The sequence below is a fragment of the Eurosta solidaginis genome, chromosome 2, assembly GCF_040869045.1.
Source record: "Eurosta solidaginis isolate ZX-2024a chromosome 2, ASM4086904v1, whole genome shotgun sequence".
NCBI lineage: Eukaryota > Metazoa > Arthropoda > Insecta > Diptera > Tephritidae > Eurosta > Eurosta solidaginis.
Genome location: NC_090320.1, coordinates 232,369,179 through 232,391,120, shown reverse-complemented (window position 1 = coordinate 232,391,120; position 21,942 = coordinate 232,369,179). Strand labels below are relative to the sequence as shown.

The window sequence follows — 21,942 nt, the reverse complement described above, 5'->3', positions numbered from 1 at the left end:
TCGCTCCAATGCGCCTGCTGCCTTATTAACATGGTTTTATAATTAGCTTCACCTTATTTGTAATCCCGTAAGGGTCATATCGAGGCCCTTCCGGGATCATTTCTGGATGGTTTTCGGGATCGGTCCGGGATCCCGCCGGGGTAATTTCGGGACTTTTTCGGGATCATTTTGGGACCCTTCCGGGATAATTTCTGTATAGTTTTGGGATCCGTTCGGGATCCCGTCGGGGTTATTTTGAGACATTTTCGGGACTATTCCGGAATCATTTCGGGACTATTTCGCGATCATTTGGGGACCCTTCCGGCATCATTTCTGGATGGTTTTCGGGATCCGTCCGGGATCCCGTCGGGGTACTTTCGGGATTATTTGCGTACCTTCGAGAGATAAATTCTTGATTGTTTCCGGGATCATTACGGGACTTTTTCGGGGTTATTTGGAGTCCCTTTAGGCATCATTTCTGGATGGTCTTCGGGATTCGTCCGGCATCCCGTCGGGGTTATTTCGGAACTTTTTCGCGACTAATACGGGATCATTTGGGGACCCTTTTGGCATCATTTCTGGATGGTTTTCGGGATCCGTCCGGGATCTCGTCAGGGTAATTTGGGGACTTTTTCGGGTTCATTTGGGGGTTCTTCCGGCATCATTTCTGGATGGTTTTCGGGATCCATGCGGGATCCCGTCGGGTCATTTGGAGAATTTTTCGGGATCATTTGGGGGCTCTTCCGGCATCATTTCTGGATGGTTTTCGGGATCCGTCCGGGATCCCGTCGGGGTCATTTCGGGACTTTTTCGCGACTAATACGGGATCATTTAGGAACCCTTTCGTATTAATTCTCGATGGTTTTCGGGATCCGTCCGGGATCTCGTCGGGGTCATTTGGGGACTTTTCGGGATCATTTGGGGCTCTTCCGGCATCATTTCTGGATGGTTTTCGGGATCCGTCCCGGATTTCGTCGGGGTAATTTGGGGACTTTTTCGGGATCATTTGGGGGCTCTTCCGGCATCATTTCTGGATGGTTTTCGGGATCCGTCCGGGATCACGTCGGGGTCATTTCGGGACTTTTTCGCGACTAATACGGGATCATTTGGGAACCCTTTCGGCATAATTTCTGGCTGGTTTTCGGAATCCGTCCGGGATCCCGTCGGGGTCATTTGGGGACTTTTTCGGGATCATTTGGGGTCTCTTCCGGCATCATTTCTGGATGGTTTTCGGGATCCGTCCGGGATCCCGTCGGGGTCATTTCGGGACTTTTTCGCAACTAATACGGGATCATTTGGGAACCCTTTCGGCATCATTTCTGGATGGTTTTCGGGATCCGTCCAGGATCCCATCAGGGTAATTTCGGGACTATTAGGGGATCATTTAGGGACCTTTCCGGCATCATTTCTGGATAATTTTCGGGATCCGTCCTTGAGGACCTTTCCGGCATCACTTCTGCATGGTTTTCGGTATCCGTTCAGGATCCCGTCGGAATAATTGCGGGATTTTTTCGGGATCATTTGGGGTCCCTTCCGGCATCATTTCTGGATGGTTTTTGGGATTCGTCCGGCATCCCGTCGGGGTCATTTCGGGACTTTTTCTCGACTAATACGGGATCATTTGCGGGCCCTTTCGGCATCATTTCTAGATAGTTGTCGGGATCCGTTCGGGATCCCGTCAGGGTCTTTTCGGAACTATTAGGAAATCATTCGAGCACCTTTCTGGCATCATTTCTGGATAGTTTTCGGGATCCTTTCGGGGTCCCGTCAGGTTCATTTCGGGACTTTTTCGTGATCATTTAAGGATTCGTCCGGGAACCCGTCAGGGTAATTTCCGGACTTTTCCGAGACTATTTCGGGATCATTTTGGGACCTTCTCAAGATCATTTCTGGATGGATTTCGGGATCAGTCCGGGATGCCGTCATGGTCATTTGGGACTATTAGGTGATCATTTGAGGACCTTTCCGGCATCACTTCTGGATGGTTTTCGGTATCCGTTCAGGATCCCGTCGGAATCATTGCGGGACTTTTTCGGAATCATTTGGGGTCCCTCCCAAGATCATTTCTGGATGGATTTCGGCATCTGTCCGGGATCCCGTCAGGGTCATTTAGGAATGCGTTCGAGATCCCGTTAGGGTCATTTCCGGACTTCTTCGGGACTATATCGGGATCATTTCTGGATGGTTTACGGGATCCGTCTAGGATCCGTTAAGGGTCATTTCGGGACTATTAGGTGATCATTTGAGGACCTTTCCGGCATCACTTCTGGATGATTTTCGGTATCCGTTCGGGAACCCGTCGGAATCATTGCGGGACTTTTTCGGAATCATTTGGGATTCTTCCGGCATCATTTCTGGATAGTTTTCGGGATTTGTCCGGGATCCCGTCGGGGTTATTTCGGGACATTTTCGGGGCTAATACGGGATCATTTGGGGATCCTCTAGGGGTCGTTTCGTGACTTTTTCTGTATTATTTCGGGATCATTTGGGGACCCTTCCGGCATAATTTCTTGATGGTTTGCCGGATCCATCAGGGTCATTTCGGAACCATTTTGGGATCATTTGGGGACCCTTCCGAGATCATTTCTGGATCCGTCCGGGATGCCGTAGGAGCCATTTCTGGATTTTTTGTTACTTTTCCGGGATAGTTTTTGGACCCTTCCGGGATAATTTCTGGATCTGTGCTGGATCCCCTCTGGGTCATTACCGGGCTATTTCGGGATCATTTTGGGATCCTTCCGGAATCATTTCTGTATGGTTTTCGCGATCCGTCGTGGATCCCCTCGGAGCAATTTCGGAACTCTCTCTGGAGTATGTCGGGGTCATCTGAGGACTTTTTCGGGATCATTTGGGGGCTCTTCCGGCATAATTTCTGGATGGTTTTCGGGATCCGTCCGGGATCCTGTCGCAGGTCATTCCGGGACTTTTTCCGACTAATACGGGATCATTTGGGGACCGTTTCGGCATCATTTCTGGATAGTTTTCGGGATCCGGACGGGGGCATTTCGGGACTATTTCGGGATCATTTGGGGTACCTACCGGCATCATTTCTGGATGGTTTTCGGTATCCGTCCGGTATCTCGTCGGGTTCGTTTGGGGACCTTTTCGGGATCATTTGGGGGCTCTTCCGGCATCATTTCTGGATGGTTTTCGGGATCCGTCCGGGATCCCGTTGGGGTCATTTCGGGACTTTTTCGCGACTAATACGGGATCATTTGGGAACCCTTTCGGCATCATTTCCGGATGGTTTTCGGGATCCGTCCGGGATCCCATCAGGGTAATTGCGGGACTATTAGGGTATCATTTGGGGACCTTTCAGGCATCATTTCTGGATAATTTTCGGGATCCGTCCGGGATGCCGACGAGGACATTTCGGGACTATTTCGGGATCATTTGGGATACCTACCGGCATAATTTCTGGATGGTTTTTGGGATTCGTCCGGGATCCCGTCGGGGTCATTTCAGGACTTTTTCGGTATCATTTAGGGTACCTTCCGGCATCATTTCTAGATGGTTTTCTGGATCAGTCCGGGATCCGGTTGGGGTCATTTCGGGACTCTTTCTCGACTAATACGGGATCATTTGGGGACCCTTTCGACATCATTTCTGGATGGTTTTCGGGATCCGTCCGGGATCCGGTCGTGGTCATTTCGGAACTTTTTCTGGACTAATACGGGATCATTTGGGAACCCTTCCGGCATCATTTCTGGATGGTTTTCGGGATCCGTCCGGGATCCCGTCGGCGTCATTTCGGGACTTTTTCGGGATAATTTGGGTTCCCTTCCGGCATCATTTCTGGATGGCTTTCGAGATTCGTCCGGGATCCCGTCGGGGTCATTTCAGGACTTTTTCGCCACTAATACGGGATCATTTGGGGACCCTTTCGCCATCATTTCTGGATGGTTTTCGGGATCGGTCCGGGATCCCGTCATGGTCATTTCGGCACTATTTGGGGATCATTTGGGAACTTTTCCGGCATCATTTCTGGATAGTTTCCGGGATCCGTCGGGGATCCCTTCAGGGTCATTTCGGGACTATTAAGGGATCATTTGAGGACCTTTCCGGCATCATTTCTGGATTGTTTTCGGTATACGTTCGGGATCCCGTCGGGGTCATTTCGGGAGTTTTTCGGGATCATTTGGGTTCCCTTTCGGCATCATTTCTGGATGGTTTTCGAAATTCGTCCGGGATCCCGTCGGGGTCATTTCAGGACTTTTTCGCCATTAATACGGGATCATTTGGGGACCCTTTCGCCATCATTTCTGGCTGGTTTTCGGGATCCGTCCGGGATCTCGTCATGGTCATTTCGGCACTATTTAGGAACCTTTCCGGCATAATTTCTGGATAGTTTCCGGGATCCGTCGGGGATCCCTTCAGGGTCATTTCGGGACTATTAAGAGATCATTTGAGGAACTTTCCGGCATCATTTCTGGATAGCTTTCGGGATCAGTCCGGGATCCCGTAGGGGTCATTCCGGGACTTTTTCTCGACCAATACGGGATTATTTGAGGACCTTTCCCGCATCATTTCTAGATGGTTTTTGGGACCCGTCCGGGATCCCGTCGGGGTCATTTCGGGGCTTTTTCTCGACTAATACGGGATGATTTGGGGACTTTTCGGCATCATTTCTGGATGGTTTTCGGGATCCGTCCGGGATCCCGTCAGAGTCATTTCGGGACTATTAGGTGATCATTTAGGACTTTTCCGGCATCATTTCTGGATGGTTTTCGGTATCCGTTAGGAATCCCGTCGGGGTCATTTCGAAACTTTTTCGGTATCATTTGGGTTCCCTTCCGGCAGCATTTCTGGATGGTTTTCGGGATTCGTCCGGGATCCCGTCGGATTCATTTCAAGACTTTTTCGCGATCATTTGAGGACCTTTCCGACATCATTTCTGGATAATTTTCGGGATCAGTCCGGGATCCCGTCGGGGTCATTTCGGGACTATTTCGGGATCGTTTGGTGTTCCTTTCGGCATCATTTCTGGATGGTTTTCGGGATCCGTGAGGGACCCCGTCGGGGTCATTTCGAGACTTTTTCTCGACTAATACGGGATCATTTGAGGACCTTTCCGGCATCAGTTCTGAATAGTTTCCGGGATCCCGACTGGGTCATTTCGGAACTATTTCGGGATCATTTGGGGTACCTACCGACATCATTTCTGGATGATTTTCGGATCCGTACGGGATCTCGCCAGGGTCATTTCAGGACTCTTTCGGGATCATTTGGGTCCCTTCCGGCATCATTTCTGCATGGTTTTTGGGATCCGTAAGGGATCCCGTCGGGATCATTTCGGGATCATTTGGTGTACCTTTCGGCATCATTTCTGGATGGTTTTCGGGATCCGTCCGGAATCCGTCGGGGTTATTTCGCGACTTTTTCGGAATCATTTTGGGTACCTTCCTTCATTATTTCTAGATAGTTTTGGGGATCCGTCCGGGATCCCGTCGGGGTCATTTAGGGACTTTTTCGGGGACAATACGGGATCATTTTTGGACCCTTCCGGCATCACTTCTGGATGGATTTCGGGATCTGTACGGGAACCCATCAGGGTAATTTCGGGACTTTTTCGGGACTATTTCGGTATCATTTGGGGACCACTTAGGGGTCATTCCATGACTTTATCTGTATTATTTCGTGATCATTTGAAGACCCTTCCGGCATCAATTCTTGATCGTTTGACGGATCCATCAGGGTCATTTCGGGACCATGTTGGGATCATTTCTGGATCCGTCCAGGATGCCGTAAGATTCATTTTGTGATTTTTTTTTGTTACTTTTTCGGGATAGTTTTGAAACCCTTCCGGGATCACATTTGGATCCGTGCGGGATTCCATCGGGGTCATTTTCGGCCTATTTCGGAATCATTTTGGGACCCTTTCGGAATCATTTCTTTATGGTTTTCACTATCCGTTGTGGATCCCTCGGGGTCATTTCGGAACTTTTTCGGAGCTTTTTCTGGACTATGTCGGGATAATTTAGGAACCCTTCCTGGATGGTTTTTGAGATCCGTCCGGGAGCCCGTCAGGGTAATTTCGGAACTTTTTCGGGACTATTTCGGGATCAATTTGGTACCCTTCAGGCATCATTTCTGTGTGGTTCTCTGGATAAGTCTAGAATCGTGTCGTTGTCATTTCGGGTTTTTTGGGACTACCTCGGGAACTTTTGGAAACATTTCCGGGGCGTTTCTGGGTGGTTTTCGGGATCCGTCCGCGATAGCGTCGGGGTCATTTCGTGGCTTTTTCTGGATAATTTCGTTATCATTTTGGGATCCTATCAGGTTATCAGCTCATAAAGTTCTTTTTGTTACTCAATTACAAAAATAAAATGCATTAGGCAGAAAAAAAATGTTAAACAGATAACTTTATAAGCAGGCTAACGTGAATAGCCCACATATTTCATTTTCTCCTTGCGGACGGGGCCGCGGGTAAAGGCTAGTTATATTATAAATGGGAAAGTTTGGATGTGAAGATGTTTGGATGTTTGTATGTTTGTCCAGACGTTTGTCTTTGTGACTCAATCACGCAAGAACGGCTGGACGGATTTGTATGAAATTTGGCATGCATATAGCCAATAGTCTAGAAGGATCTACCAGCTATATATTTTTCAAAAGGGCGTGGTCTCCGCCCCCTAGGAACAGTTATAATTTAATTATTATATTTTTCTGTCTTTGCGACTGAATCACGCCAGAACGGCTTCATGGATTTTGATGAAATTTGGGAAAGAGATAATAGGCTACTGGCGAAATTTTTTTCGAACATGGAAAGGGGGTCCCACTACCCCTTCGAATAAATACTTTTTAATAATTTTTACACATTATAACTTTACGTATACTGGCCTTCACCAATATCACAGACTCAAGGGGTCAAATAAGTCGAGGGCTTATAAAGTAAGCAGTGACACCCTCCGATCCCCCCCCCCCCCTTTACCTCCCCCTCTGGTGTAAAATCTATACATTGTTATAACTCAATATAAATTTTCTCCTAAATCAATAGTTTTTGGTATCTGGCACATACAGTTTATAATTAGTTTCACCTTATTTGTAAACCCGTAAGTGTCATATCGAGACCCTTCCGGGGTCATTTCTGGATGGTTTTCGGGATCGGACCGGGATCCCGCCGGGGTAATTTCGGGACTTTTTCGGGACTATTTCGTGACATTTTGGGACCCTTTCGGGATCATTTCTGTATAGTTTTCGGGATCCGTCCGGGATCCCGTCGGGGTTATTTTGGGACATTTTCGGGACTATTCCGGAATCATTTCGGGACTATTTCGCGATCATTTGGGGACCCTACCGGCATTATTTCTGGATGGTTTTCGGGATCCGTCCGGGATCCCGTCGGGGTACTTTCGGGATCATTTGCGTACCTTCGAGAGATAAATTCTTGATGGTTTCCGGAATCATTGCGGCACTTTTTCGGGATTATTTTGGGACCCTTTAGGCATCATTTCTGGATGGTCTTCGGGATTCGTCCGGCATCCCGTCGGGGTCATTTCGGGACTTTTTCGCGAATAATACGGGATCATTTGGGGACCCTTTCGGCATGATTTCTGGATGGTTTTCGGGATCCGTCCGGGATCTCGTCGGGGTAATTTGGGGACTTTTTCGGGATCATTTGGGGGCTCTTCCGGCATCATTTCTGGAGGGTTTTCGGGATCTCGTCGGAGTCATTTGGGGACTTTTTCGGGATAATTTGGGGGCTCTTCCGGCATCATTTCTGGATGATTTTCGGGATCCGTCCGGGATCCAATCGGGGTCATTTCGGGAATTTTTCGCGACTAATACGGGATCATTTGGGAACCCTTTCGGCATCATTTCTGCATGGTTTTCGGGATCCGTCCGGGATCTCGTCGGGGTCATTTGGGGACTTTTTCGAGATCATTTGGGGGCTCTTCCGGCATCATTTCTGGATGATTTTCGGGATCAGTCAGGGATCTCGTCGGGGTCATTTGGGGACTTTTTCGGGATCATTTGGGGGCTCTTCCGGCATCATTTCTGGATGGTTTTCGGGATCCGTCGGGGATCCCGTCGGGGTCATTCCGGGACTTTTTCGGTACTATTTCGGGATCATTTTGGGACTATTTCGCGACCATTTAGGGACCTTTCCGGCATCATTTCTGGATGGGTTTCGGGATCCGTTCGGCATCCCGTCGGGGTATTTTCAGGATGATTTGCGTACCTTTGAGAGATAAATTCTTTATGGTTTCCGGGATCATTACGGGACTTTTTCGGGGTCATTTTGGGTCCCTTCCGCCATAATTTCTAGATGGTTTTCGGGATCCGTCCGGGATCCCGTCGGGGTAATTTCGGGACTTTTTCGGGATCATTAGGGGTACCTTCCGGCATCATTTCTGGATGGTTTTCGGGATCCGTCCGGGATCATCTTGGGACTATTAGGGGATCAATTGAAGATCTTTCCGGCCTCATTTCTTCATAGTTTCCGGGATCAGTCGGGGATCATTTCGGGACTACCAGCGGATCATTTGAAGACCTTTGCGGCAGCATTTCTGGATAGCTTCTTGGATCCGTCGGGGATCTCGACGGGGTCATTTCGGGACTTTTTCTCGACTAATACGGGATCATTTGGGACACCCTTTCGACATCATTTCTGGATGGTTTTCGGGATCCGTCCAGGATCATTTCGGGACTATTAGGGGATCATTTGAAGACCTTTCCGGCATCATTTCTGCATATTTTCCGGGATCCGTCGGGGATATCGACGGGCTCATTTCGGGACTATTTCGGGATAATTTCTGCATAGTTTCCGGAGTTCGTCCGGGATACCGTCGGGTCATTTCGGGACTTTTTCGGGATCATTTGTGGTCCCTTCCGGCATCATTTCTGGATGGTTTTCGGTATTCGTCCGGGACCCGTCGTGGTCATTTTAGGACTTTTTCGGGATCATTGAGGGTACCTTCTGGCATCATTTCTAGATAGTTATCGGGATCCCGCCGGGGTCATTTCGGGACTTTTTCGGGATCATTTGGGGTAATTTTCGGCATCATTTCTAGATGGTTTTCGGGATGCGTCCGGGATCCCTTCGGGGTGATTTCGGGACTTTTTCTCGACTAATTCGTGATCATTTGGAGACCCTTTCAGCATCATTTCTGTTTGGTTTTCGGGATCCGTTCGGAATCCCAGCAGGGTAATTTCGGGACTATTAGGGGATCATTTGAGGACTTTTCCGGCATCATTTCTGGATAGTTTTCTGGATCCGTCCGGGCTCTCGTCGGGATCAGTTTGGGACTTTTTCGGGAATATTTCGGGATTATTTGGGGTATTTTCCGACATCATTTCTGAATGGTTTTCGGGATCCATCCGGGATCCAACAGGGTCATTTCGTGACTTTTTCGGGATCATTTGGTGTCCCTTCCGGCATAATTTCGGGATCATTTAGGGAGCCTTTCGGTATCATTTCTGGATGGTTTTCGGGATCCGTTTGGGAACCCGTCGGGGTCATTTCGAGACTTTTTCGGGGCTAATACGAGATCGTTTAACGACCCTTCCGGCATCATTTCTGGATGGATTTCGGGATCTGTACGGGAACCCATCAGGGTAATATTGGGACTATTAGGGGATCATTTGAGGAACTTTCCGGCATCATTTCTGGATAGTTTTCGGGATCCGTCCGGGACCCCGTCGGGGTCATTATGGGACTTTTTCGGGATCATTTGGTGTCCCTTCCGGTATCATTTCTGGATGGTTTTCGGGATGCGTCGGGGATCCCGTCGGGGTCATTTCAAGACTCTTTCTCGAATAATATGGGATTATTTGTGGACCCTTTCGGCATAGTTTCTGGATGGTTTTCGGAATCCGTCTGGGATCCGCCCGGGATCATTTCGGGACTATTAGGGGATCATTTGAGAACCGTTCCGGCATCCTTTCTGGATAGTTTTCGGGATCCGTCAGGAATCCCGTCGGGGCCATTCCTGAGCTTTTTCGGGACTAATACGGGATGATTTGGGGAGCCTTTCGGTATCATTTCTGGATGGTTTTCGGGATCCGTTTGGGAACCCGTCGGGGTTATTTCGGGAATAATACGGGATCGTTTGGGGACCCTCTAGGTGTCATTTCGTAACTTTTTCTGCAGTATTACGGCATCGTCAGGGTCATTTCGGCACTTATTTGGTACTATTTCGGGATCATTTTGGAACCCTTCCATGATCATTTAAGTATAGTTTTCGGGATCCGTCCGGAATCCCGTCGGGGTTATTTTGGATATTTTCGGGACTATTCCGGGATAATTTCGGGACTATTTCGCGATCATTTAGGGACCTTTCCGGCATCATTTCTGGATGGTCTTCGGGATGCGTCGGGATCCCGTCGGGGTCATTTGAAGACTTTTTCTCGACTAATATGGGATTATTTGGGGACCCTTCCGGCATCATTTCTGGATAGGTTTCGGGATCTGTACGGGAACCCATCAGGGTAATTTCGGGATTTTTCGGGACTATTTCGGGATCATTTGGACACCCTTTAGGGGTCATTTCGTGACTTTCTGCAATATTACGGGAGCATATGGGGACCCTCTCGGCATCAATTCTGGATGCGTTTCGGGATCCGTTCGGGATCCCAAAAGGTTCATTTCGGGACTTTTTCGAGACTATTTCGGATTCATTTTGGGACCCCTCCTGGTTAATTTCTGGATGATTTTCGGGATTTGTCCAGGTTCCCGTCGGCATCATTTCGTTACTATTTTGGTATCATTTTGGACCCTTCCGGGATCATTTTAGGTCTCTTCGCAACAGGTAGTTCAGCACACATCCCTTTTTAAATTATGAGCTTTTATGGCCATGGATTTGCTGCAAATTATTCCAAATTAAAATTCGGTATGTTTTATCTATTTTTGAGTGTTTTAAATGAATCCTGTAACGAACTGTTATAACTATAATTGTACTTTTTGTAATATTTTAACCAATTAAATACCCGAAAAAGCAACACTATTTTCATTTAAAAAATTCTGTTTGGCTTTAGCTAATTGTATTTTCACTCCTTTGTTCTATGAGTAGTAATTCTTCCACCCCTCTCATATCCGTTAATTTAATTTAAAAGCAAAATGTATTTTTTTTTTTTAATTCGAAAAAACTGTATTGTACTATTCATGAAAGCGTGCCTTTCAGCTTATCTTCTGATTTAGTTCTTTTTTTTTTTACTAAATTACAAAAATAAAATAAATTAGACAAAAATAATTTATAAACAGATAACTTGATAAGCAGGCTAACGTGAATAGCACATCTATTTTATTTTCTCCTTGCGGACGGGGCCGCGGGTAAAGGCTAGTTTATTAATATATGTAATACCACGAACAGTATTCCTGCCAAGATTCCAAGGGCTGTTGATTTCGCCTTGTAGAACTTTTTCATTTTCTTCTACTTAATATGGTAGGTGTCACACCCATTTTACAAAGTTTTTTCTAAAGTTATATTTTGCGTCAATAAACCAATCCAATTACCATGTTTCATCTCTTTTTTCATATTTGCTATAGAATTATGGCATTTTTTTCATTTTTCGTAATTTTCGATGTCGAAAAAGTGGGCGTGGTCATAGTTGGATTTCGGCCATTTTTCATACCAAGACAAAGTGAGTTCAGATAAGTACGTGAACAAAGTTTAGTAAAGATATATCGGTTTTTGCTCAAGTTATCGTGTTAACGGCCGAGCGGAAGGACAGACGGTGGACTGTGTATAAAAACTGGGCGTGGCTTCCACCGATTTCATCCATTTTCACAGAAAACAGTTACCGTCATAGAATATATGCCCCTACCAAATTTAAGAAGGATTGGTAAATTTTTTTTCGACTTATGGCATTAAAAGTATTCTAGACAAACTAAATGAAAATGGGCCGAGCCACGCCCATTTTGAAATTTTCTTTTATTTTTGTATTTTGTTGCATCATATCATTACTGGAGTTGAATTTTGACTTAATTTACTTATATACAGTAAAGATATTAAATTTTTTGTTAAAATTTGACTTTTAAAAAAACTTTTTAAAAAGTGAGCGTGTTCTTCATCCGATTTTGCTAATTTTTATATAGCACATATATAGTAATAGTGGTAACGTTCCTGCCAAATTTCATCATGATATATTCAATGACTGCCGAATTACAGCTTGCAAAACTTTTAAATTACCTTCTTGTAAAAGTGGGCGGTGCCACGCCCATTGTCCAAAATCTTACTAATTTTCTATTCTGCGTCATAACGTCAACCCATCTACCAAGTTTCATTGCTTTATCCGCCTTTGGCAATGAATTATCGCATTTTTTCGGTTTTTCGAAATTTTCGATATCGAAAAAGTGGGCGTGGTTATAGTCCGATATCGTTCATTTTAAATAGCGATCTGAGATGAGTACCCAGGAATCTACATACCAAATGTCATTAAGATACCTCAAAATTTACTCAAGTTATCGTGTTAACGGACAGACGGACGAACGGGCGGACGGACGGACTGACGGACGGACATGGCTCAATCAAATTTTTTTTCGATACTGATGATTTTGATATATGGAAGTCTATATCTCTCTCGATTCCTTTATACCTGTACAACCAACCGTTATCCAATCAAACTTAATATACTCTGTGAGCTCTGCTCAACTGAGTATAAAAATGGAAAGTAATTGCGGGTAAATTATATTTTATTTTTTTCCAACTGTTACACCAATTTTTTCCCCGCGTACTTTCTATGAGAAAGAACAGACATTAAGACGACTAATATATATATTTTTCGTCATTGTAACTCTCTGGGATCGTAAAAAATAGTTTTATATTTCTGTTCTTTAACATTTTTAATAAAAAATGTATTTCAAAAATAAAAAAAATTTGCGTAGCATGCCTCGTTAAATGACCTAAAGCCTCGCGTTGATTATACCCCTCTAGAAATTTTAGTTTCCGAGATATAAGAGTGCATGAATAGAGTTTGTTCATCGAGTAGTTGTTGAAACATAAGCTGCGATATAGGTTACTATCTGGGGGCCATTGGCGCACTCAAGGGGGGGGGCTAAAACCCCCCAAATTTGACAACACACCATAAAAAAAAATAATTTTATAAAAGATGGTGCATGCAAAGACTCTCAAAATATAAGATGGTACATTGTAGAGTTCTAAAGCTTTGTGGAAATTGTGGGACGGCTGTACCAGGAATTCACCATACCTTTTGCTATCCGGTCCGCCTCAACAATTTCATTATGAAAATAGTAAGCAAGAAACAAGAACCCGTTTGCCATCAGATTGACAAGATGGCCAAACCGAAAGTTTTAGAAAATCGGAACAAATTAAGGCCCATCATTGAAACAGTTTTCTTTTGTGGAAAACAAGGACTTGCACTAAGAGGACATCGGGACTGGGGGCGTATAGTGGACGCAAGTGCAATAAATGAGGGCAACTTTAGGGAGCTTTTGAAGTACAGACAGCAGTATGATACACATTTAAAGAGTGTGTTGTTGGAGAGCAGCAGTAATGCCATGTACACAAGTTGGAGGATTCAAAACGAAATTATCGACATATGTGAGAAATAGATTTTAAAAACCCTGTCTGAACAAGTTAACTCCTCAAACTATTTCTCCGTTCTTTCTGATGAGACAGCTGATATATCTGGTGTGAAACAAATGTCACTCTGTGTTAGATATTTTGATAATGGTATTCTCGAAATTAATGAAGTTTTTCTTAAGTTCATTCCACTGAAGTATTTGACAGGAGAGAGTATGTCAAAAATAATTTTAGAAGAGTTGGACAGAATTGGACTGGACCTAAATAAAATGCGCGGCCAAGGGTACGATGGTGCTGCATCAATGAGTGGCCAATTTAAGGATGTACAATCTCACATTTCTAGGAAGTACCCCAAAGCTCTATATGTACATTGTGCAGCGCACTCGCTAAACTTGGCCGTTTCAAGTTCGTGTGAAAATGTGTATATAAGAAATTGTCTTGGTGTTGTAGGTAAATTGTATAATTTTTTCAATACACCTAAAAGGCAGAGTGTTTTACAGAAGTGTCTGCAAAAATTAAAGATTTTTGACCACAAAAATTGAAGAAAATGTGTCCTACTAGGTGGATTGAAAGATAAAATTCAGTATTTGTTTTTACAGAATTTTTTGATGGGATATTGTTGGCTTTGCATCAAATATCCCATTGGGATAATAAAAATGTTGCTGAAGATGCTAATCTACTTAACTGTGCCATACAAAAAAGTGAGTTTGTAATTGCTCTGCAATGCGTTAATCAAGTGTTTAGCAAAACCAATATCTTATGTAAATTTCTTCAAACTCGAAGTATTGACTTAAAACAAGCAGTTAGCTTAGCCGATATAACTTTGAAAGATTTATGCTTGATAAGAACTTTGGAACTCATTACCAAATAAAATTAAAAATGAACGCAATAATAGACGCTTTAAATTGGCATTATTTGAATATTTGCAATAGCAGGAAAAAGTATGTAACTGTTTCCACAACTTCATTTTATTAATATTGTACAATTAAATTATCTATATAGTCAATCTATCCATACAATACATAAATACATGTCTAGTATGATTTATATAATTTTTCTTCTCCTTTTTTTGCTGTCATAGCTCACTTAAAAAAAAAAAAAAAAAAAAAACTTGTATAGTTAAGTAATTTATTATTATTATTATTATTATTTTGTAATCGTATTTTAACATATATACGTACTAGTTTTATTTCCAAATGTTGATGTACTTTAAGAGACAATAGTCTTACTTGTACAAATTATTAAATAAATTGAATTGAATAAGAGAAAATGCCGAACAATAGTTTAGAACTTTGTTTAATATTGCTCAGAAGCAAGCAGAAACGAATGGCTTCACTTTAAAAAAACCAAGGGTTTCTAATACGGAGATATTAGGCGTCGAAACTTTTTACCGTATTTATATCTACATCCCATTTTTAGATGCATTTATTTCTAGTCTAAAGATAGGTTTCTGAAGCTTACTCATTGGGTTCAAAGTTCTTTTTCCAGAAAAGGTGTTTACACTTGACGATGATGCTGTAGTTACTTTAAGGAAGTTGTATAATTTTTTTTCCGATGACTTGGTGGGAGATTTCGAAGATGTTAAAGCAGAAATATACGTTTGTTATAAAACTATTTCAATCTCGAAGATCGAAGATAGGCCAAATACAGTTTTACAAGCTATTGAACTTTGTGGAAGGAAATGTTACCAAATGTATTTAATTTACTGAATATTCTAGTAACTCTTTCTATTACAACATGTGAAAATGAAAGATCATTTTCATCACTTCGAAGACTGAAAACGTATTTAAGAAGTACAATTTCCCAAGAGAGATTAAACGGGCTAGCACTTCTCTATATGTATAGAGAACTTACTCTTTCAGTGGAAATAGTTATAGACAAACTTGCAGAGAAGTCAAGAAAAATTTACATACAACTGTAATAACTTCTATAATTATATTAATTTATGTACATTATTGTGTTTAATTTATGTTCATTACTGTGTATATTAATTTATTTTCATGAGCATTAATTACGTTCTTAACGTTTAATATGTTCATAAAATTCTTTTATTAAAATGTTTGAATTCCCTTTTAGTTTTAGTTTAAATACAGAGAAAATGCAATGAATTGAGCTTTAAAAGGTGCCTTTGTTTAATGTGTGCATACGGAGGTCCACTCCCCAAACAAAAATTTAAGTAAAAATTGTCTGGGCGAATTTTGAGTATTTTTTTTAAATTTTCCGTTGGATATTGAAACCAACCCACACACCCCCCCCCCCCCCCCCCCCCCCCCTCCTCCAATATTTTTCTGTGTGCGCCACTGCTGGGGGCACACTTCCGCTATACCCTTTCTTAAGTAGCGGTAAAGTCAAACTAAGAGAGTCCAAAAAGTCAATCTACCTTATGACCAATTGAAATGGTGATCAATTGGTTTTTTGAAGTGGTCATATCGTCAATTGAAATTTTTGCCGTTGATATTATGTAAGCCCACCGAGCTTTTCCTGCCAAGCGCCCAGCATCCACCAAACATACCTTAATCATAGATGTTGAGTGTATTTTGATTATCTTACTGGATGATATGGGATAAGTTGTAATGTACTTCGATATCGAATCTGGTAGCTTAGTGTTTATCCCAAAAACTATCTTTTTCACACAGTTCCTGCTTTCACAACCTCCAGGAAAACCGTTCATTGTAGCATGGCTGGCATTAAATAGCTACTTACTTATTGTGATTCTTTCCACTTAACTGGTATTTATTTAAATTTGAAGTTACTCAATGGCTTATCGCACTCTGAGCATATTTGCACAGGCGAATGTTGTAAAACCAATCGGCGTAAAATTAAACCAGAAAAATAACAACAACTACATATATACGATCCGCCAACAGGACACACTAGCAATATGCAAAAAGCATGAAGGACGCACTCAAATGAAACAGATGCGATGGAGAAAATTGTGGAATCGAATAGGGAAAGTGGGCAGATCATAAAATCAAAAAATGCGGAAGTCGAAATATAATCGAAGAAAAACAAATAAAAATTTGTTGCGCTACAACAACAAGGCACTAGCGCGAGTTTTGTTTGCATTTAACGAAAATTTGAATATGAAATGGGCAAAATATGAATTTACAATTTAAACAAAATACAAACACACACACAGAGTGGAGTTGGTTGGTGATGTCAAGGTGTCAGCAATTGCGTATTGAATAGGCGAGCACAATTTGATGTGTCACAAAGTCTGGGGGTGTCACAGTTATGGGTTGAGTTATAAGCAGGGTGACTGTACAACACTGAAATCTTTTTAAAACCGCAAAGTTATTGCGAAGTCAGGGAGGATTTGGCAACATAATCGCTTCTGGATGAATGCTGGATGAGCTGCGTGATGATATCGTCAAAACGGTGAGTGGTTAAGAAGAGGCTTTTGCTTCTGACGAAAGTCACGATTGAACGAGCTTTTCATTTTTGTATACCAAGATGTTCTGGTGCTTAAGGTATTAGGTAAAAGAGCCACTGATCAGCAACATACAAAATGGATTGATATCACTCTATTGACCAGCAAATAGTTTTCAATAATTCTCAACAAACAGAGAGAAACAAATAGTTTTCAGCTTATGGTTAAGTTGAACTGGTTGTTCAATAAAGACCTCATATAAACTGAATGTGTACAGGATTTTGATTTACGACCAAATGGATTTCCCCAATTAATTATCAGGACTTATGTCGCACTTTCCGCCTCTAGTAGCTAGAGCGTTAGCCTAGCGAGTGCGTAACATAAGCCAGAACGTGCTCAACCGTTTCTTCCTGCAGCTCGCACTTTCTTTATCTACTGTTGCTTGTGAGGCCTTGCTTATAAACATGTGACATCAGAAGGCAGTATCCAGTTGGTGCGCCCATCATCGCAAGATCTGGAGGTCCTTTTATATCCCCTGTTCCTATAGTACTAAGATTATTTGCAAGACTTGTAGTATCATTGAGCTGTTTGTCGATTTCCAATACCTTAGCTGCATGCCTTTGTCCTCATAATTTCCCGCTCGGACTTTTTCCAAGTCCGTGTTCGTATATTCGGGCTTCGACGCTGGAACATCTTTAGCGTGTCCTCGGCTTCACTACATGTGGTATACAAAGCCTTGTTCTTAGACATCTTGGGGATCAGAGCTTTATACACCACCTTCAACCTTGCGCCATCTTGCTTTTAAAGGTCTGAAGCAACTTCCTGCAGCACTAATAAGTCGCATTATTTGCGCAGGCCAGCAGCTTAACCCCATTGTGACAACCCTTTCTATTGCTGTTTCGAAGGCTGGAAGTGGGTTATTTGGTTCATTTTGATCATAATACTTACCAGCTTACCTGCTACAGATATCCGCTTTTCGGTAGACATCTACTTATTGGGGTTGCTGAAATCTATTAGTGCTACATCAAGGACTGCTTCGCAACTTCGTTCGCCTTCTTCACTGTGAAAACAGAAGTCTCAGCGTTAGCTCTCTTTGTTATGACCGAGTAAGCTGGATTATGATTGTTACCACCTTTTAGCTTATTAACTTTTTCGTATTTTCTTCTAACTTATGCCATTATTGCCCTCCTCTATCTGCATTGCAGCTTTTGAGGTACATGGTTTTTCGATACTAAGACTTCCCTTTTCGCTTTGCAGGTCCAGAGGTGTATTAACCGTTCTTCGACTAGCTCTCCTGTACTTCTGTGACTGGGGTGTTTCACCTACCCCATCTGCCTCTCAAAGCAGGCACGTTAGGTTCAGCCGATAGCTATCTCTTCTTCCTATGAGCGCTTAATTCCTCCTCGATACGGCTTCAGAATCGAGGGTTGGTCCAAGCAAAGTCTCTGTGAGTAAACAGTCTTCGACATTCACTACCTCAAGGTTGTGTCGGCCACCGCATTCAACCGCTACACAATTCTTAACGCTGCCGGGAAATTGTGAAATGATTCTCTTAAACTTCCGTCCTAACTAAAATTCTTTTCAAGGGCTAGTAGATCGCTCTTTTATCGCGTTGGTGTGATCGATAATTCCTTCTCTCAAGCTTGTAAAGCTATATCCTTTTCCACTCATCCTTGCTTTGTGCTAAAGTTTTTGATAGTATGGGAACCGTACGGCACAGAAGCGCCACGTTATGGTAATGCCATCGTTACTTTCCGACGCGTACCGTTATCGGGAAGGCTTCTATCAAATAGGCATGATCCGCATAGTATCATGAATTAGTAGGTTAGCAGTTCTTGATCACTGACTTCCCATTGTATTCTGATAAAGCGAAACGGCTTAGATTCAAGGCCTTGAATAGCTCAACTCCATGATCGGGCGATTTGGAGTTCGGCTAAGCACGCCTACCACACCGTATGCCCTGGGTTCACACCCCGGGCATAGCAACGTCAAAATTTTAGAAATAAGGTTTTTCAATTAGAAGAACATTTTTCTAAGCGGGGTCGCCCCTCGGCAGTGTTTGGCAAGCGCTCGGAGTGTGTTTCTGCCCCGTTCGGGGTCGGCATAAAACATGTAGGTCTCGTCCGGCCAATTTGTGGGGAAAATCAAGAGGAGCACGACGCAAAATTGGAAGAGAAGCTCGGCCTAAAATCTCTTCGGAGGTTATCGCGCCTTACGTTTATTTATTTTATTTATGCACGCAAACCCACGGCAAAGCGCCTACTATTATGAGTAGTGACCGTGCAGTAATTAAGGTCGCACGGATGTTAATATTTTACAAAATAGAACAAACGAGTGGAGCCTTTGGGTCATTTTAAGGGGGTTTTCCGGTTAAGGTAGTGTCTTAATGGCTTATAGGTATTTAAGAACCTGGTGAAAATTCAATAAAGAAAAAGAAAGTTCCGATAGGTGGCACGAGGGGTGAGACATTTAGAAATTTCCTACGAAATTGTGAATCTTTCCGCGGATGTTTAAATTGCTCGCTGCTTAATTAGGGACGTATGATTTGAATGGTTATTCTGAGTTCTATGACAATGCCAGACATCTTATTTTGTTGTTGTTGTAACAGTAATGGGGTTACATTGAAATTCCAGCCCTTGGTCGGGGAAAGTCCCAAGTCGCTCCGGTATATCGAACCGGCTGCCTTGGGAAGCCAGAAATCTGATAGTGGCCAGTCTTCAAGTAACCAGATGGTGCCTGGGTGGACACTACTTATGGATCATGCATAGACGGCGGTAACACAGTGTAGAAAGCCCATTAAAAAACTGCCAAGGCCTTGCTACGCCTTCCTTATATGGCCCAAAATATTAAAAGCGAAAATCTAGGCAGACAAAACCTGGACCCAATTTTTGGCCCGGAAGGTAGATAAATCTTCGTTGAGTGGGAAAAACAGTAGAGCTTAAGATTTCTCGAATATATTCGAGAAGATCGACAACTATCTCAACAAATATCGGCAAAATGAAATTTTCCAATTCTCTAGTAACGAAACACTCGTAGATCTCGCGAGCTTCCCGACATTCAATTTAGTCCCTCCATCGCCAGTATTATATAAAGCTTACAGTTTCTTCCCGATCAGAAGCGACTAAATTAAATGACTAGAAACTCCTGTGTTTAGCGATTATTTCGAGGTTAGACAATCTTGCGAGAAGCCAAATTCACGATTTTTCGAATCTTGAAACTTTCATTTCTGTTCGATAAGAAGTCGTAAGCTCTATTGGAAAGTCCACTGACCAGCGAGAGAAAAAAAATAAAATCTTTGAAAAATTTTCATTTTGTTATTGTCCAGTATGAGTATACGAATAATGTTATTTAATATATCGATGGATTTGTTTGGTGATGATATCGAGCACATTTCCGGGAAGGGATTTTGGCCATTTACATAAAACTTAAAAATCAGTTTTTGACTTAATTTAGTTTAGTTGATATACGAAATGAATGGCTGTGGTATAAGACGCCAGATAAGATAATGTTAAGACAGGAAAGCCTATGCCGACCTTAAGGAAAGAGTACGTTTGAAAAACTAGAGTTTTAAAAGTCTCTCTCTGTGAAACCAACAACTGGGTATATACGTTATGTCTCAACCAGGGTTTAAACTTCTCATCTTGTTTTTTTTTTAACTTTTTTTATGACTCCTGTCCTCTATGACGAGTCATCCAGTCATGAGATACATATTTACTTTGCTATTAGGCGTGGTAAGGCACTCACTGTGCGGCATGCGCCACTCTGGCAATTGTTACTACACATTTAATGTCACCGTACAATCGTTTACCATTTAAACACATTTTTTTATTGTATGCAAATTTGCTGTACCAATTTTTGTTTTAATTTTTTTTTTTGCATCTGCATGAGCTGAAGCGTGAAATTTGTTTTTTCTTTTTTCTTCGTTTGAGTGTTGTTCTAATTTTTATTTTTTGTTGTATTCTTTCAGCTCACTCTTGATGGCATTTGACAGTTGCATTAACGTTTTGCACAAATCGAATTTTATCATCCCCATACAGTTCATGGGTTCGGATGTTAACAAGTGGAAAAGCGCTAAGAAATTGTTTGCGAAATCAAAATGCTGAAGACTTCCTGGCTATGTTTTGTGACGCTAATGGCTTAACGCAAGTGCTTTTGGAAAATTATGTAAAATAAATATGCAAATAAGATTTTGCAGTTAATAAAATTTTCGATATTTTTGTTTTAAGGACCGTTTGTCTTTCGAAATTACGCTGAGATAAGAATTTGTTTCGTAACCTGTCTGTGGGGAGAAATTAAAGCAGATTTTAATTTTATTGCTGGTAGAAATCAAGATGAGTAGAGTAATTTAGTGGATTTTTGATTTGGAGGCTGTGTTGCTAGTTTTACTTGAGGTTATATTAATTTTTTTCAGCATGGGAATTGTAATACAAATTAAAAAAAAAAAATCGACAATTTTCTTATCAGTTAATTATATATCTGATCTTAAAAGTCTTACTGAGAAATCAGTTATCCTGGAGGAAAAGGCAGAGTTGACTTAACAGAAATTATACCAAACTTGATTTAAGTAAGACGTGGGTATTGGTAAGGCCTGACGATAATTTCCAGAAACGGTGTTTTACCATTCTCAGTACCCCTAGCACTTTAAAAGTTTTATTAGATTACCTTTTGCTTGCACTTTTGATTTATGAATAAGTGTGACCTTAAAATAAACTTGGAGCTACTATGTGTTTTTGGAGTATAGATGAGTTGGATACTCTACAGGGCGGTATCTAGCCACAGTTCTGCATTTGCAGTTCAGACAGAGACATTCGTCAACTCAACAGAAGAGGAGTTAAAAGTGGATGCCTAAGTAATACTAATATCTAGTCCCTGGCCATAGTGGTCAGCAGGATCAATACAATATCACTAAAACATTTTATGAATGGCTGAATAACGCAGAGCTTAGCACAAACTCCTTAATATCAGAACTTCCCAAACTATAGTCTACGTAGATCTCAAGCTTTAATTTTTGGTAAGGTTGTATGGTAACTGTCAAGTTACGAAATAGCTCAGTTGGAAACTTTTATGAAAGACCGTTCTCTTAACACATATTCTAACGGAGGAACTGGTTTC

At 42.4% G+C, this 21,942-nt stretch overlaps 1 long non-coding RNA gene across 1 annotated transcript in view; it reads left to right on the top strand.

Annotated features, from left to right (window-relative positions):
• The window catches only part of LOC137240677 (uncharacterized), a 50,423-nt gene extending 29,445 nt beyond the window's left edge, over positions 1 to 20,978 (top strand). The window contains exon 3 of the long non-coding RNA XR_010949803.1: positions 20,798 to 20,978. This is a non-coding gene — a long non-coding RNA (uncharacterized lncRNA). The remainder of the gene's footprint in view (positions 1 to 20,797) is intronic.
• Positions 20,979 to 21,942: the final 964 nt, after the last annotated feature.